This window comes from Pinus tabuliformis, chromosome X (assembly GCF_031772625.1).
Source record: "Pinus tabuliformis cultivar Carrire ecotype Pingquan chromosome X, CPIR1, whole genome shotgun sequence".
NCBI lineage: Eukaryota > Viridiplantae > Streptophyta > Pinopsida > Pinales > Pinaceae > Pinus > Pinus tabuliformis.
Window position 1 is genome coordinate 367,881,773 of NC_142308.1, and position 15,743 is coordinate 367,897,515.

Here is a 15,743-nt window from a genome sequence, read left to right on the forward strand (position 1 = left end):
GTTCTCTGGAAGAGGGCACTGGGGGAATGCACAGAGGATATCAGGGGCGTGGATGAGGCCGAGGCAGAGGAGAACACAGTAGGGGTCGGGGGCAGATCATTTGTTACAATTGCAAAATGCTAGGACACTACGCGTGGTAATGTATGAATCATACACGCCCATCATGTCAATACTGTACTCAGTTTTACCACACAATCAAAGAATGTCATGTGCTGATGGCGAAGATGCAGAAGAAGAAGGCGCAACCTCAGCATCCTACCCAGAACTTACAGATGATGAGGGCTGAGCCCCGCGAGGAGGACCCAAATGTGACTATTGTACTGTGAAGTGGGATCACGACTAGTGACGATAAGGGAAAGCAGCTTGAAGAAGGTGGACAGGTCTGCAAGGCTCCAGAAAATCAGGTTGGGTTTGATCTGGATCATGCGAAGGAAACGTTCATGGAAGCAAAGAAAAGCTTTGCTGAGGCCTCCACCTTAGGAAGTCAAGACAAACTATCTGCAGGCGTTGACCCCTCTGTGCTTACCACCTTCTTGGAGACTTGTATGAAACCACTGCATGATAGCAAGGCTATGAAAGGGCTACATGAGTTGATAAAAAAATGCTACGGTAAGGATAATACTTCTGATGGACCTCGCTTAGTCAGAAATATCGGTAAGCATAAGACAAGAACAGGGTGGGAGATGAGACTTACCACACAAATATGAGACTATGAGATGGAGCAGGTTATTCTGGATTTGGGGTCTGACATGAACATATTGCCTAAACAAACCTAGGAGAGAATGGGGAGACTTGCTCTGCAGTGGTGTCTGATTCAACTGAGGGTGGAAAACCAACAGAAGATTATCCCTATGGTACGAATTCAAGGAGTTACTATAGATATAGAAGGTGTGAGCATGCTGGAAAAATTTGAAGTAGTAGAGATTTTTGATGATAGCAATCCATACCCCGCAATCCTGGGAATTGATTGGGCTATCGACATAAATGGGGTCATCAATTTGAAGAAGCGGATAATGTCATTTGAAAGGAAATCACTCCGCATTGTAGTACCATTGGACCCTGCAGTGGGATTGCGTTATACTGAACTGGTCCATGACTATGAGGAGAGTGATGATGATTTGGATCAGATCTATAAAATCATATCACAAGACCAAGATTGTGTTAATCCGATAGCTGATGGATGAATTTTATAGGACCATGAAAGTTCCTGTACCTTGGATTTAGATGAAGAATTGGAACATTGGCAAAACAGGCCACATGAAGTATCCACACTGTGTTGAAACATGATGACCAAATCACTACACTCTATGTCATCGAAGGTAAGAAATTTTCCTTATTACAATGGTTTAACTGACGTAGATAAATTTTTGGATGCTTTTGAAAGAGAAGTTCCAGTGGATTACCTCTTTCAGGTGTTGGATTGGGCACTGCTTTCTACGCCCGCTCAGTCGTGGGGTACACACAAAGACAACTTTGATGAATGGTGTGATTACAGAAGGATGATGAGGACATGATTTAGTCATCCTAAAGTATGGGTAACTGAGAAGTATGATGGAAGGAATGATCTTCGTGATCATTTGGCCAAATGGAATAAGGTATATGGAACGAAGCCGCAACCAAAATGGGTGCATTTATTCTGTCACACTCTAGACATAATCCTATGAATTGGTATTTAGAAACAGAGCTCTGCCATGGCACCATGAAGTGGGATGTCTTACAAGAATGGTTCGTGAGGAAATTTAGCTTTGAATATGGATTCGAAAGCATTGATGAAGCATTGCAGGAGGTTAAAGCAGCAATCTTCTAAATCCCACAGGATCCTTTGGAATTGGTTCAACCAGATTGGAGCATCAAGCTGCACCATGTGCTGGAATGCTATAACGTGACTGCTGAAATAAAGGATGACGATCCAAGGAATATTAACATCCCAGAAACAGAATACCACCATGAGGTTGAGGGACCACAAATAGAGAATCCAGACATCACTGCTCCATTGAAAACTAGGAAAGTAAACATTGGCACAAAGGCGGAGCTGAAGTTTGGGAAGATTGGGGATTACTGGGATGATTCTATAATAGATAAAGTCGTTGAGTTGCTCCGTGAATATCAAGATTTATTCCTTACAAAAATTTTGGACTTGAAAGGCATCATAGGCGATTTTGGAGTGATAAAAATTACTCTGAAACTGGATGCAAAGCTCGTTAAGCAAAGGCCATATCACCTTAATCCCAAATACAAGGAAAAGGTCCACTTGGAATTGGACAAGATGCTTGAAGCAGGTATTATTGAACCAATGGATGAATCTGATTGGGTAAGACCGATGGTAGTTCAAGAAAAGAAGCAGAAGGAAAAAAAAGGATTTGTGTAGATCTAAGAAAGCTTAATGATGCCTGTGTCCATGATCCTTTCCTGACACCATTTACTGACGAGGTCCTGCAAAATGTTGGAGGATAGGAGGCCTATTCATTTACTAATGGGTTCTCTGGATACCATCAGATCAAGATCTCACCAGAAGACAGGAGTAAAACCACCTTCGCAATGGAATGGATTTGCTTTTAGTATATGGTGATGCCCTTCGGACTGAAGAATGTGTTAGTGATATTCTCTCGCGTAGTCATCACGACATTCAAAGAGTTCATTCACAAGTTTTTGGAGGTCTATTTTGATGATTGGACAGTGTTTGGGCTAGTCAATCGCCACGTAGACAGTCTGCGCTTAATGTTGGATACATGCCGAAGGTATCAAATTGCATTGAACCTAAAGAAGTTCTTGTTTTGTGTCCCCTTTGGGATTTTGCTGGGTCATGTGGTATGCAGGCAAGGACTCATGGTGGACCTTGCTAAGTTTGTGGTAATAATCAATTTGGAAACCCCAAGGAGTGTTAAACAGCTGCGCGCAACGCTGGTCCATACTGGGTATTATCGAAAGTTCATCAAGGCTTATGCTCAAATTACCGCGCCCATGGAAAAGTTGCTAAAGAAGGACGCTACATTTGATTGGAATGAAGAATGTCAGTGGAGTTTTGATGTCTTGAAGGAGAAAATGGTTACAGAGTCGATCTTGGTCTTATCGGACTGGAAGAAGGAATTCCATGTGCACATTGATGCCTCATACATTGTGTTGGGAGTTGTGCTGACATAGGCTGACGAAGGAGAACTAGATCACCCTATAGCATTTGCAAGCAGAAAATTGTCAAAGGCTGAGAAGAATTATTCGACGACAGAGCGCGAAGGATTGGCGATGGTGTACGCGCTTCAAAAATTCAGGCATTACCTGTTGGGCGAACATTTCAGGATGTACATAGATCATTCTACATTAAAGTATCTAATCAGTAAGCCTATGTTGGGGCCGGAAATATGCAAATGGTTGTTGTTATTCCAAGAATATGATTTTGAGGTAATTGTGAAACCAGGAAGGTTGAATGCAGGACCTGACCATCTGTCGCGCGTTGAGATAGGAGAGGAGCCTACTAATTTGGAGAAAGGGCTACCTGACACATAGATCTTCACAATACGCGTAGCAGATAACCAATTTACAGACATTATGAATTTTTTGACCATAGGAACAACTCCAGAAGGCTACACAAGTCAGCAGAAGAAAGAGTTGGTGGTGCGCATGGCCAATTTCTGAGTAATTGCAGGCCATTTGTATAAGATGGGATCGGATGAGATACTTTGATGATATGTGCCCAATTTTGAATGAGATACTATCATCACTGAAGCTCATGGAGAAGTTGTGCGAGGACATTATGTAGGGAAGGAAACAGCCCAAAAAATTTTGCGTGTTGGGTTGTGGTGGCCGACGCTGCATAAAGATTCAAAAGATTATTGTAAGGCATGTGATGCATGTAAGAGGATGGGTAGGCCGTCACGGCGGGATGAGCTACCACTGAATCCCGTAGGTGTCATTGCATCCATTTGAGAAATGGGCAATTGATTTTGTAGGACCAATTCATCCCCCTGGTAAGAAAACAAGTGCGCACTACATCATCACCGCGATAGAATATTTGACCAGATGGGTGGAGGCATAGCCTATGAAGGACTGTATAGGGGCAACAGTAGATTTTTTTTTCTTTTAATATGTGTTGACCAGGTTCGGTTACCTGAAGGTATTGATGAGTGACCGTAGTACACATTTTCTCAATGAAACGATCAACGTGCTGACAGAAGAGTTCCAGGTTTACCATCAGAAAAGTACACCATATTATCCTCAGGCCAATGGAACAATTGAGGCTTTCAATAAGATATTGGAGAATGCATTGATGAATATTTTCAACACACAATGGAATGACTGGGACTTGCGTGTACCAGCGGTGTTATGGGCATACAGAACTACTTGAAAAAAACTAACAAGTCAAACACCTTTCCGATGGGTTTATGGTGTAGAGGGTCTAATGCCAATGGAATATATCATACCGAGTCTACACATAGTGGCTTTCATAGGAATGGTGAACCGCGAAGCCTTAGAAGAACGGCTCGTGCAACTAACGGAGCTCAAAGAAGATAGGTTTCTGGCTGGATTCCATCAGTAGGTTCATAAGGAACGTGAAGAAACTTAGCATGATCATCACATCAAACTATGCACCTTCAAGGTTGTTGGCTTATGGGGGCCTAACCCAGGTTTGGATTTATTTATCCAAACAAATCCCTACAGTACTAGCCCTTTCGGTATCAGCCAGCGGAGTACGGACTGAAGTCTCACCCGAAGCAGTATGGGGGGATGCTGGAACCAAGTTTCCACACCCTTGAGATGTCTGTGATGTTGGTTTACTCCAACTATGCCTGTCTTCACGCAGGTCGCTTCATACACAGTTCCAACCTTCAATACCTTTGTGATCTGTTACAATCATCTTTCATGCAACGCTAACCAAGGGCTGAGATGCTTCACACTGCTTATGGCAACGAACTATACTAATTCCCCAAACTACATCACGTATCTTACTTATCTTCTCAACATATCTTAGTTAACTTTGCGTAAATAGATATTCTATCTCACATTCACTTAATCAATACAATTATACACTTTCGCGCATCATATAAGTATTAGAAGTGAATTTCATACCTAAGATAACAGATTCATAAAATAGGAAATAAATACACATAAATGATAGGAAACTTCTCATTATTAATACTTCCAATTGTTACAGACACAACTCGCCATGTGCACTCAGTTGCAGGGGTCCGGGCACTTAGCTGCAAACTACTAGGCCTCTATGCACTCAGCTGCAGAGCCTTCTCCTACTTTACAACCCAAAACTAGACTTTTCTCCACAGATATGACTCAATTCTTTATCATTGGCGTGATGTCTTAACTACTTAGAGCCTCGCTCTATTTATACAATCTCATGGTCCATGGACCATGGGTAGATCTTTACAGCTGACATTACAATAACAAAATTAAGGGCAGACAACCCTATGACTCTTTTACAAACTACACATTCTGCACCCACAAAATGCAAATTCTTTACATCGGAATTACAATTTTTGACCAAAATCTGGGCTCTAAGACCCAAAAATTCCCTTGGGGGATCCCACACTCAACAGGCCCCCAACACAGACATTGTCACTCACCCTCAAGTCACTCTGTCGGTGTAGAGATATTTTCACGAAGACCGCCCAACTCTGACTAAATCACTGCAAGTTTGGCAATGCACTAAGCAGCTGCTTACTGTACTTCCTTGATGCACTGTTCAGTGACCATTGTGGCTGAACTGCTGCCATGAATCCTCTCCTGTGTTGCTTGCAACTGCGTGAGATTTTCTTCAATAGAGGCAGTAATGGTATAGGCCTCATCAATCCACAACTGTAAGCATGCCTTCAAAACTACTTCCTTATGTCGAGCAGCATCCACCTGATCCTTGAGCGCTTTAGCCTACTTCATCCTCATGAGTCTCTATGTAAGGGCAACCATTTGTGCGGTCCCTTTTACTTCGTTATATCTCTACTGCAGCTCGTACACCTATATCTCTAGGCATTGTATGTTTGGGTCCTCCTGCAAGGTGGTGGGAACCTCGAATGACTACTCGAACAAATTTGTGCAGTCTGTCACAGCACTGTTGACCGCCGCTATTACTATCATGATCACAGTGGCACACTATTCCTTAACCTCTGGCAGAGTTGAAGGTTGTGTTGTCAACTATATTTCTGTTATCTGAAGGTTCAACTCCAGTTTAACCCTGGCCATTTCCTCTCTGGTGTCGCACACCCTTGCTGCTAACTTCCGGACGTGCACCTCCACCTATTCCTCTGCTTGGATGGCCAACTTTGGGACCATCTAGAAGGCTTCCTCCACTAGTTGCACGATTTGTCTATTCTGTGCCACTACCTCGTCGCATTGCAGGCTCAACTGTTTAATGTTAATGCACTGCTTGCTCATTACTCGGAGCGCGTGACCCTCTCTGGCTCGTAGTTTTGCAGTGACTCCATCTTGCAAAATATAGAGCGTCTCCTGAGGGAGCATAGCCATGTTTAACCTGATTCCCATCAATCCACTGACCATAGGCTTGTCGGCCTCTTTTTCTGTAATGAGTGCTCCATCTGGCAGCACTATTGTGTTGGTTTTTCGGGCGCGCAACATTTCCTCGGTCGCAGAAGTGCCTACTGCGAGGCTGGTTGACATTGTGCCAGCCTGCGGAATGCACACCTGCAACTCCTGTATCTGCGTCCAGAGAGCCCCCAACACCATCTGGTGTTGCTCCTCAAACTTTTGGAGGGCCTCTCTGGTGACGTCCCTCACCGTCTCACTAATATCATGGAGATCCCCCTCAGTGAGGGTGATCAGGTCGAACGAAGCCTTTGAAGCCCTCGACTTCTTTCGCGGCCCTACCTACTCTCTTGGGCGCAGATGTTTGAGCTGGATGGACACTATCTACGAGTCTGTGCCACCCTGTTCTGTGTCAGTCTCTGGCTCAGGAAAAGGTGAATTCTATCCTTCACGCTCTTCTTTTGTTGTCTTCTATTACTCTTCTACCAACTTCGTAGCATCGCGTGCCACATGGGCCTTAGCCACTGCTTCTTCCTTCCTATGTTTTTCTGCCAACTACACCATTTGCAGTTTTGCCTCCTCCTTTTTGTACTATGCAGTGGACTTCTCTGCTTCCACCACGAAGCCAGTTGGAGCACACCACTCTAGCGGCCAAGACTTAAGGACTGCGAAGATGACATCGTCGGTAACCAAATAGGGTAACTTGCGCCACGTCTTTGTGGGGTCCTTCCGCACCCTGATGTAGACATGGTGAATATGTGCCTTGAACTCCACGAAGCTCTGTAAACTATTGTATACCGTTGGCAATAACCATGGCTTGCGATTAATCCCCATTCTGATGTTCATCTCCATGAGCACCCAGAATATTTTGTTTTCCCTTTTCCTCTGTGCATCCCTAGTTTCCCATAGTGAAGCGTACTTCGCTGCCTCTGGAAGGTCCTGCGCATTCGTCGGGAACTGGCTATCTTCGGGCAATTCCCATGCCACCAGTACTATTGACAAAAGAAGCCACGCATAGTGAATAGTTTTTCCCTACTCTTGTGCCTCATGTTGAAATGTGGCAACAAGAATATTCCAATTTAATTTGTCCTTGAATTAAATTGTGAATTAAAATCAAATTTAGTCTTAACAGCTACTTGGAAATAATTAATTAATTCATTTTGAATTAATTAATTAGAGAAATTCAAGTTAGAAGTCCTTCTAAGGTCATGCAAGAGTTATCCCTTAAATTAAGGAGATAAGATTGAGTTATATTTGATTTGTAATTAGTTAACTCAATTTACTGAGTTAAGTCCAGTTAAATTAGTTCCAAACTGTTTGAGGAACTAATAGAGAGATAACAGTCAGTTGATGCATGCATGCACTCAACTAGTGCTACTCCAGTTAACTGAAGATTCCCTCATCAGAAAATCATGCATGTATATTCTAAGAAAGACACAGTTGAGATAAATGTCAAGGGCAGTGTTCTATCAGTTGCATGTGTTTTCTTATAAAGAAAACTCATGCATGCAGTCAAGGAATCATTCCTTGAGGATTGCGCAGTTCTGACAGTGTGTGAGAGAGTGTTACACTTGGTAACAGGAGAATCACCCCAGAGGAACATCGCAAGGAAATATAAGCTTGGAGGGTAGAGAGGAAGGTTGTAGAGTAGCCAAGATTGCCTGTGAGCATCTTTGAGGATTGTACTAAGAGCTGGCTAGCTGTGAGAGCTAAGGCTTTGTATAATTCCTATGTATTTCCACCTTGTATGATAATACAGATAGTGGGGTTTTTGGATGAGGCTTTCCCCAAAGTATTTTCATGTGTATTGTGCCATTGATTCTTCTTCTTCTGGTTGTATTGTTTAGCTTGATCTTTAAGCTTCCGCAAAATGATAGTAGAAGTAGGTTATATTATTTTTCTTTGATTTATATTGCATTATCAGGTTAACCTACAACAGATTTTCTACATGTTATCAGAGCAGGATTTGTAGAAATTTTCTAAATGGTATGAGAGCTAGATTTGTAGATATTTTCTACTTGGTATCGAAGCTGTGAACAGTATACTGAGAAGAGAATTCAAAGTTTGAAGTTTGGGGTTGCAGGTGCAAATCAAATTCATATCATACTTCAAGGTTGGCCAATGGTGTTCTATGGCTTGAGACTCGAGTATGCCTTGGAAGGTAGTTCAAATTACATAGCATGGAAAGATAGAATGGAGGTTGTATTAGAAGACAATGGCTTGAAGGAATTCATTAATCAAGAAATCCCAAAGCCAGCTTCAGCTAATGCACAAGAGTTGGCTGAGTGGAAGAAGTGTGTGGCGAAAGTAAGATGAATCATCCTTGAGGGAGTTCGAGACCATATTGTCTCAAGTCTCCATGGGAAGGATACTCCATTTTCAATGTGGAAGACAATGAAAGACCTCTACTAGAACAGTACAAACTAGAGGAAATTGGTGCTCAAGGATAAGCTTCAAAGAATCAAGATGGAGAAGGGCAATACTATTTCCACATATCTAAACAAGCTCACCACCTGCAGGGTTGAGCTTGGCAGTGTGGGAATAACTACTTCCAATGATTATTGGTGAGCCTCACTCTCCTTGGCCTTCCAAAGAGTTGGAATAACTACCAAGACTCTGTGAATGGAAGGGAGAAACTGCCAGATTGGGAACGAATGTGGTCAGATCTTATGCAGGAGGAGATCAGGAGGAGCACACAAGATGGTTCTTCATCCAAAGATGATGATGAAGAAAATCTGGCCTTAGAAAGTAAGGCAAGGAAATGGAAGGGGAAGGCTTCCCATTTCAAATCGAATTCTTCTCATGGAGGGAAGAAGGGTGACATGTCTAAAGTAAGATGCTTTAATTGTCACAAGATGGGACATTATGCGACTAATTGTCCATCAAAGAAGTCCAAGAAGGGATCCTCGGAAGGATCGGAAGGTGAGGCATTAGCCTCTAGTTTGAAATGGACTTTACCCTCATCGCATCCATGGTGTCATTGATGATGGGTTTTGTCTAGTATCTTGATAGTGGAGCCTCATTCCACATGACTGGTGATAAAAATTTATTCAGTGCCTTGGAGGAGAAAGACCTCAAGATGTGCATAGAGATGGGTGACAACAAAAGGTATAGTGTTTCAAGAGTGGGCACGGTTGCTTTTCAGAGGGAGAATGGAGCTCCTATCACCTTGAAAGGTGTGAGGTATGTTCCTGGATTAAATAAGAACTTGGTATCAGTCATGATGTTGGAGGGCAAAGGCTACGATGTTGTCTTCAGTAAAGGAAAGGCATTCCTAAGACACATAGCCATGGGTCAGACCAAGAGGATAGGGATTCAGGTGAAGAAAATTTATAAACTAGAGGTAGATGATTGTGTAGCATTGAGTACGAAAGTAGAATTGGTGCAAAGCAAAGACATTGGCGAGTTGTGGCATAGGCAGTTGGGCCATTTGCATGATGGGGCTTTGAAGATAATGCAACAGATATCTACAGGACTTCCCAAAGATAAACTTGAGTAAGTTGACACGTGCAAAGGTTGTACCTTGGGAAAGTACACCAAGTCTTCCTTTCATGATCGAGACAGTCGAGCAGAGGCTATCTTAGAGTGAGTTCATACTGATGTGTGTGGACCATTCTCGATAGCATCCACAACAAAGCAAAGGTATTTTGTGATTTTCATTGATGACTATTCTCGTAAATGCTGGATTTATTTCATGCAGAAGAAGGACCAAACTTTCACAAAGTTTTGTGAGTTCAAAGATTTGGTCGAGAAAGAGTCAAGGAAGAAGATCAAGGCCTTGAGAAGTGACAACGGTGGAGAGTATGTCTCTCAAGAGTTTAAGGACTTCTATGCAGTGGAAGGAATTAAACGAGAGTTGATGTCACCTTATAGCCCACAGCAGAATGGGGTGGTCGAGAGGAAGAATAGAACTATTGTAGGGGCAGCATGGGCAATGCTGCATGACCAAGGCCTACAACTTCACTTGTGGGCTAAGGCATGCAACTCAACGGTCTATTTGTAGAATGGAAGCCCACATCACATACTTGGGATGAAGACACCAGAGGAATATTTCTCCGGTAAGAGACAAGATGTGGGTCATTTCAAGATCTTTGGCTCATCAGTATATTCCATGTGACAAAGGATGCATGAAAGAAGCTTGAGCCAACAACAGAGTTGGGGATATTTGTGAGGTACACTGATACACCTCAGAACTATAGGGTGTACTTGCCTACCAGTCAGAGGACAGTGGTTTGCAGAGATCTCAATTTTGATGAGCAGAAGGCCATGTGAGTTTCCCTTGAGAGGGAGCTCCAACTACAGTCTGTGGAGGAACTGTTGGTTCCTAAGGACGAGGAGCCTCAGACTGATGTGGAGCAGCCACATGCAGAGGTTCCAGGAGTGGAGACATCCACTCAAGCAGAGTCTTCCAGAGATGGACAAAAGTGCACAAAAGAAGTTGACAGATTGTTGGAGGATGCAAGAGAGAATGTGGGAGCACCATCTTCTCAGCACAGACAATGGAGATCACCTGAGAGGTACACTGAATACATGGACCTTGCTAGGGAATGTGTTGAGACTGAGCCATATTCCTTTGAGGAAGCAGTGTAGTATCTGATTTGGGTTGATGCTATGGTGGAGGAGTATGACTCCATAGTTCATAACAGTGTTTGGGACGTGGTTCTGTGACCAAAGAACAAGTCAGTTGTGAGTTCCTGTTGGCTTTACAAGGTAAAGCAAGCTATTGATGATAGTGTGGAGAAGCATAAGGAAATATTTGTTGCCCGTGGCTTTTCACAGGTCGAGGAGGATTAGTTGATGCGGTATATTTCGACAAAGGAGCAAGATGCTGACATTTTGACAAACGCATTGTCAAAGTGTAAATTCGAGTTCCATAGAGACAGGATCAGTTAAGGAATCATTCCTTGAGGATTGCACAGTTCTAACAGTGTGTGAGAGAGTGTTACACTTGGTAACAGGAGAATCATCGGAGAGGAACAGTGAAAGGAAATAGGAGCTTGGAGGGTAGAGAGGAAGGCTGGAGAGTAGCCAAGATTTCCTGTAAGCATCTGTGAGGATTGTACTAAGAGCTGGCTAGTTGTGAGAGCTAAGGCTTTGTATAATTCCTATGCATTTCCACCTTGTGCGATAATACAAATAGTTGGTTTTTTAGCTAAGACTTTCCCCAAAGTATTTTCATGTGTATTATGCCATTGATTCTTCTTCTTCTATTTATATTGTTCAGCTAGTTCTTTAAGCATCCACAAATTGATAGTAGAAGTAGGTTATAGTATTCTGCTTTGATTTATATTTCATTATCTAGTTAACCTACAGTAGATTTTCTACATGGTATCAGAGCAAGATTTGAAGAAATTTTCTACACCTCGTGGCAGTTCTCAAGGAACTCTCCACATAAATAGTTTTCCTAGTTGAACTGGACCCCTTTTGCGCATTACACTGCTAGTGCAACCACCGGCGTGGGCACCTCATCCACACGACACTTCTGCATAACCTTCCCTGCCAATATCTGTGTTGCGACTTTAACCACAGGGTTGTTGATGTTGGAAATGGCGTACCCTCTCTTCTTCTTCTCCAACTTAAACTTCTTCTTCATGGCCTCCACGATGGCCAAATCATCACTCTTTCCCTCCGAGATGTTTTATGGGTCCTCCCCTTTGCAAGGGAGCCTAGTAATTTAGTGAATCAAATGGTTTGTGATGGGGATGGGCTCCTCCAGCCACAAGCACCCATCATGTACCAAGAAAAGCAATTGCATGATGACAAAAATGGTCACTGGGGCATGATGGAAATGCGTCACCCAAAGTAGGTTTAGCAAGCCTGCCTTCTCAACACCTCTCAACCATTTACGCGGCTCCAATTCTATGATTCTAGCCAGCGCATCTTTCTTCTGGTGCATGAGCTACACAGTCGTGAGATGCGGGAACTTCTCGTGGTCCGCGAGATCCCAATCCTCAAACTTCAGCATGGGCACTCATCCCAAGTGCGCTCCTTCAAAAATAATGTCATCAAGGAGTAGCAGAGTCTGCAGAGAGCTCTTTCTCTCATCTATATCTTTGGGCACCTTTGCTTTACCCTTCCACGGAGGAACATATGCGAGCAACCTAGTAAGAGGGTCCACACCCTGGGTTTCAACCTCCATTTCTACATCCTCCTCCTCTACTATGATTTCTTCAAATTCTTCCTCCTCATCGACATCCAAATTGATAGCCTTCCCCTTTTCTTCCATGGTGAGCCTAGTCCTCAGTAGATGTCTAGGTGATATGCACATCGGTACCATGGCCTGCTTGTCTTTCTTGGGTCTCGGCATGCGCAACAATTTAGGGATTTCTTCCACTATCCTGACACTTTCTAGGGCTTCCACTTCCGTAATGGCCTACACGGCTTCCTCGGTAATCATTACTCCAGTATTCATGTCTTCTTCAGGTGCTGCCATAGAGTGATTCCAAATTCTCTCAACATCTCGGGTAATTGCTCAAGAAACGAATTCGCCTTCAGAAGATTGAACAATTCTGGGTTCATGAATGTTTGAGCGCGCAACAACTCAGTTCTCAAATTGCCAAGCGTTGTTTGTTGTACATCCCTTTGTAATTTATAGCGCCTTTTGAATTTGAATTCAACCATTCCCCCCACATTTGGTCCATTAATGCTCGATTGACGGTAGATTTTCAAGAATCTAGCCCAGAAAGTTTGCATTAAATGCTTGTTGCCTGCTCCATTTGGTCACAAACCAAGCATCACGTCGTGAATAATGACTGTAACAGTCATTTTCCAACTGACCTGTGTGCCAGCGCAGCGACCCTCGCGCTGTCACGGACCCTGTGATACTTCGCTACTGCACATAGTCCTGACATCGCATAGGTCCTGGGCAGAGTAGTGTATAGTCCTGCACCTCCTTTCAGCTGCCTGGAGTGCTAAAACTATGCTTCTGTCAGCTATTCAAGTGGTCGGGCCACCTATGTATCGCTTCAAACCACTGTCGTTCACTTTTCCTGGGAAGGGCTCTCCATTTAACTTGACCAACTGTACCGTGCCTCCATCTGTAATCTCCTTAATAATATACGGGCCTAACCAATGCATTCTAAATTTCCTTGGGAATTTATCAAACTTACTATCATACAACAACACCAGATCATTTACCTTGAATGTGCATAGCTTAAGATGTCGATTGTACCAAGCCTTTCCGCACTGCTTTTGGACCTGCTGGTGGAACGCAGCCAAAAATCGTTCTTCTTCGAGCTCTTCCAGTTGCGTGAGCCTCTCCTCTAGGGATCTGTGATCCATCATACCTATGAGTGCTACTATGCGTAGACTAGGCACAATGTATTCCATAGGCATTACGGCTTCCACTCCATAGACAAGTCTAAAAGGTGTATGTCCCATCAGATTCTTGCATGTCGTCTACCATAACACTGTAGTTATGTGTAGGTCTCATTCACTTCACTGTGCATTGCATACCTTGGTCAGCATGTTTTCCAGTACTTTGTTGAATGCTTCTACTGTCCCATTAGCTTGAGGGTGATACGGTGTTCTCTTCTGATGATACACCTGAAACTCTTTCGTTAGCGTGCTGATCGTTTTGTTGAGGAAGTGTGTATCGCGATCGGTCATCAAGAACTTTGGACATCCAAATTGCGTCAGTACGTGTTCAAATAAAAACTTTGTGGCAGTTGTGCCTGTGCAATCCTTCACCAGCTGCGCTTCTACCCAACAAGTCAGATACTCTGTCACAATGATAATATACCTCGTGTTTATCTTTCAGTGAGTTTTAATATGTCCTACAAAATCTATTGCCCAATTTTCGAAAGGTTGCAATGTCATTTGTGGATTCAAAGGCATTTCATCCTTCTATGATGGCCTTACTATCCGCTGACATACGTCACATGTCTTGCAATATGCTTTTGAATCTTGATGAAGGGTTGGCCACCACAACCCGGGGCGTAGAATCTTCTGCACGGTTGATTTTCCCACATAATGTCCTCCCACGGTATCCCCATGAGCATCTGTGAGGATGCTGCTTCATTCAAATTTAGGTACATACCTTCATAGTATTTCGTCATTCCCCATCTTGTATAGATGCCCAACAATGACAGAGAAATATGTCGCACGCACCACTAATTCCTTCTTCTGCTGGACAAAGTATTCTTTCGGTGCAGTTCTAGTTGTTAGAAAGTGAATTATATCTTTAAAATGTCCATCCGCTATGCGCACAACAAAGAGTTGCACGTCGGGTAATCCTTCCTCCAAATTAGTAGGTTCCTCCCTAGTCTCAATGCATGATAGGTGATCTAGTCCCGCAGTCAATCGTCCAGGCTTCACAACAACTTCGAAATCATATTCTTGGAATAATAAAAGACATCTACAAATGTGACCCCCCCAACATAGGCTTATTGACCAAGTACTTTAGCGCGGAGTGATCTGTATACATCTTAAAGTGGCCTCCTAGAAAGTAGTGTCGATACTTCTCGATTGCATATACCATAGCTAGTCCCTCGTGCTCAGTGGTGGAATAGTTCTTCTCGAATTTGGATAATATGTGGCTTGCAAATGTGATAGGGTGATCCAAGCCTTCTCCACGATCCTGTGTCAGTACTACGCCTAGTGCTATACACGACGCGTCGACATGTACATGGAACTCTTTCTTCCAGTTTAGGAAGACTAGAATCAGTGCACTAACCATCTTTTCTTCCAATATATCCAGGATTTTCTTACAATAATTGTTCCAGCAGAACATGACATCCTTCTTCAACAATTTTTCCATTGGCACAGTGACCTGGGCATAGCCTTTGGTAAACTTTTTGTAATATCCCATATGTCCCAGAGTGGCACGCAATTGTTTCACACTTCTCGACGCTTCCAAGTTCATAGTGACCGCGATCTTCATGGGGTCTACCATCAGCCCTTGTTTACAAACCACAAGCCCCAACAGGTTCCCAAAAGGTATGAGGAACAGACACTTCTTGAGGTTAAGCATGATTTGGTATCTTCGGCAGGTATCTAGAATTAAGCACAAGTTCGTTACATGGCATCGAACCAGCCCAAATACATTCTAGTCATCAAAATAGACCTCCAATAACTTATGAATATATTACCTGAATGCCGTAACAACCACGTGTGAAAAGATAGTGGTGGCATTCTTCAATCCAAATGGCATGACATTATATTGAAAGAAACCCCACTCAGTCGCGAAGGTTGTCTTGCTCCTATCCTTCGGCACGATTTTTATCTTGGTACCCGAGAACCCATCAATGAAAGAATATGCT